Here is a 3,911-nt window from a genome sequence, read left to right as displayed (position 1 = left end):
TCATACAAGTTGAACAGGCCCCAAAATATGTAATCAAACCACTGTAAATGACAGTTAAAACTAAAGATGCACGTGATGTTTCAAGAGAAGAAGCAGAATGTTGAAGAGATAAGCTTCAGTGTTGGGAGTGGCAAGGCAAGGCTTTCCCTCTCCCTTTCTACAAGCTGTTCACCACTAGTGTTGGGAGGGTTGCTTTGGAAATGTGATAGGTTACCCTATTTAAAGCTTTAGTGCGTAACGTTTTGATATTAATGAACGTCTGTTACATTCAAGCCATTGCCAAATGAGTTGCTACAAAGCTAATTAAGACTATCAGCTCCACACAACTCTCTCTGGATTTCTCAGTATGACTATGTTCAGAAGATTGTGGCGTCCGACGAATTTCGCAAGCAGAAAAATCTCATTTTTTTAATCCTCCGTGTCTTCCTTGGCTACTAGCAACTATATGGAGGAGGAGGAAGGGGGGGTGGGGGGGCTTGTATCATGTGGACGCACCAACAGCTTTGTTGTCATTACTTATAATTCCTCATGGGGGAGACAGAAATTACGCACTATAGCTTTACAATGTAATATGGTGTAACTATTTCAATTACTTCTAAATTTGTTATCAATGTTTTCAACTGTTAACCATTTTCAAATGTTTAGACCTGGCAGTGTTAACCTTACAGCAGTATTCAACACTTGACTACTGTCAAACTCCTTTTAAAATCCTTCATCACGTGAATTAAGATTATAATCATTTCATTTTGAAGATCAAAAGGTTGGACATTGACATTTTCCACATCGAAAGCATCGTGACCGCCTGGAAACATTCTTTGCATTGCACGGTTATGTTCGAACCCTTCTCAGATTTTTGTATGAAATGTTTTCTATATTTCCAGCACTGGAACACGTTTTGTATATAACCAATGTATTCATTAACATTTTCATAGGTAACTGTAATTTAATTATTATTTTCCCAGTAATTGAACGTAAAATGTAACTAGTTACTCCCCAACATTGATCACTACTGTGTGTGTGTGTGTGTGTGTGTGTGTGTGTGTGTGTGCGTATCTGTGACTGTATGTATCTGAGACAGCATGATACATTTTGTTTATGCAGAGTCTTTACGTGCACGTATGAGAGGGAGAAACATGTGAATATGAGGCAAAAAAGACCACTCTCACTTTAATAAAGGAAGGATAAATGATCTCTGCTTTTATCACCATCAACCCCTTGGAGGCCATTTCTGTATCGCTAGGGGTTGCTATGGAAACTCCTCATTTTCATGTGTATCCCCATTAAAAGGTAATTTCATTTTTACTTGAAATCTAAGTAGAAGACATTTATTACTCAGCAAACGGGAGCCAACTTTTTTAGCAGAGTAATTCAGCAGGGTTTTTTTTTAGCAAGGTTGTGTCTCTGTTAATCTGTGACCTTTATCAATCAATCAATCAATCAATCAATCAATCAATCAAGCTTTATTTATACAGCACCTTTCAAACATAACCTAATACGAATACAAAAAACAGCAATTGAAAAACATCAGACAGAAAACAGGGGATTTAATGGCTTTAGAGAATAAAAAAGTGGATTTAGAAAAATAATGCACACTAAGACAAATAAAATATGGATAACGTGAAAAATAAATGCATAAAACGATGGTAAAATGTTTAAAACAATACCAATCTTTAAATAAAAAAACGTATAAATGGTTATAAAAAATATTGAAAACAATAAGGGACTATAGGAAACAACAGCTGATAAGCAGCCCTCCCATTACATTACATTACATGTCATTTAGCTGACACTTTTATCCAAAGCGACTTACTACTGCTATATATGTCAGAGGTCGCACACCTCTGGAGTAACTAAGGGTTAAGTGTCTTGCTCAGGGACACATTGGTTGAGGTATCGCAGTGGGAATCGAACCCTGATCTCCCACACCAAAGGCATGCTTCACATCCACTGCGTCATCACCACCCACCCCTCCCATCACCTTGAGCTACAATGGCTTCTATAAGAACCCAACCACACAGAGACAAAATACATAAATGATCAGTAATCCATCATCACTGAAACTTCCTGTAGATACAGAGGGCACACTGAGCTATTTCTCTACAGTAAGAAACCCTACAAAATCCCCACAAACTGACAGTCTTGGAGGGGGGGGGGGGGGGGGTCTCACTTACTCTTCTTCATTGCCAATAAACTAAATATAAAGTAGCACCTACTACAAGTACAAATGTTGAGGTACTTGTACTTTACTTGAGTCTTTTCTTTTCATGCCACTTTCTACTTCTACTCCGCTACATTTCAGAGAGAAATATTGTACTTTTTACTCCACTACATTCATCTGACAGCTTTAGTTATTAGTTACTTCACACATTAAGATTTCTGCACACAAAACACATGTAGTTTATAAAATCTGATGTTTTATTCTAAAGTAAACTAGCCAACAATATAACGGCTACAAGTCCAGCTGAGATGATTAGACCATTAAACACACAACTGGTTGGATCCTTTACACACACTACAATGAGAGGAGAGTTCTGCATTGAATACTTTTACTTTTACTTAATACAAAATTACATGTTTCTGACTTACAAACTTTTACTTAAGTAACATTTTCAATGCAGGACTAGGACAGAAGTATTTGTATAGTGTGGTATTGGTACTTTTACTATCATCTGTGCAATGAAATTACAGTGAGCTCCAATGTGAAGGGAATATGACAAAGAAGTTACAAACTACTCTTTAACATGCTTCTACAAGGTTTGGTTGTGCGTGTGTCCAGCAGACATACAGTACTGCTCCGCTACCTCAGGCTACACATGGCTGCTCAGAAAAGGGTTTTATTGCCACAATAAGTTACACTTATGTGGAATCTGTCTTGGTGAACGGTGCATACACACACAAAAAAACATATTAAATATTAATATGAAATAAACAATAAATACAGAATAAATACAGAAACTCAAATAATAAATAATAAAGTAGCTGTTGCATACGAGGAAAGTGGGAATTACTGTAAGTCCGCTGGTGCTGTTTCCCTGATGTCCATGAGCTCATCTCTGGTGAAAGAGCTCCAAGTATCGCAGATGAAAACTGAATTTACGACAAAAACACGACAAAACAACGAGCACCAAATCACAGAAGCGCCCGCTGAACTCTTGACTGTGTGCATACTGTGTGACTATGGTGGCTGTGGCCTTGTTTCAACAGGGGGATTCACCGTTTAGTTTCACAGGAGCTTTGACGTTAGAAGCACTGAGTGAGAGAGAGAGAGATTGAAAGAATACAATACTATATGATCCTGCACAGACTGTTGCAATAATTGTATGGTTACATAGGCGTAATTTACAGGGGGGATGAGGGTGTTACACACATTCTCTAGTGAGGCTTCAACATAGCAGAACATTCTATCCTTTCCAAATAAATTGCTTGATTTATAAAAAAGGAAATCAAAACTGAACCTTTCAACATGGAACTTCCTCTTTCCTCATTTTCATTTCCTTTCACGCAGAACATTGAAGTACCAGACAGAGGCAGCACATTGGTTTTGTGCATCTTGATATGTGTATATACTATGTATGTAGGTTGTACATTTATTCTACACATGTACATTCTTTTCATTCCTCTAAGTATATATTTTTTTCAGTAGTTCTGGCATTTTTATCTTGCTATCTTATTTTATCTTATTTTCTACCGCATTTATTACTTCTAGTATATTTCTTGTATTTTATGTATGTGCCTGTTAGTGCGTATGAGTGTATGTCCTTGTAACTTGCTGCTGTAACACTGCTGTAATTTCCCAATTTGGGATTAATAAAGTCCATCTATCTATCTATCTATCTATCTGCTCCTACATTAAAGGTTGTCTTGAATCCTAGCGAGGAGGAAGTTGGGTGATCAATAAGTCACAATCCATG

This window comes from Sander lucioperca, chromosome 9 (assembly GCF_008315115.2).
Source record: "Sander lucioperca isolate FBNREF2018 chromosome 9, SLUC_FBN_1.2, whole genome shotgun sequence".
In the NCBI taxonomy this organism is placed as follows: domain Eukaryota; kingdom Metazoa; phylum Chordata; class Actinopteri; order Perciformes; family Percidae; genus Sander; species Sander lucioperca.
Note: the sequence above shows the minus strand (reverse complement) of the source record.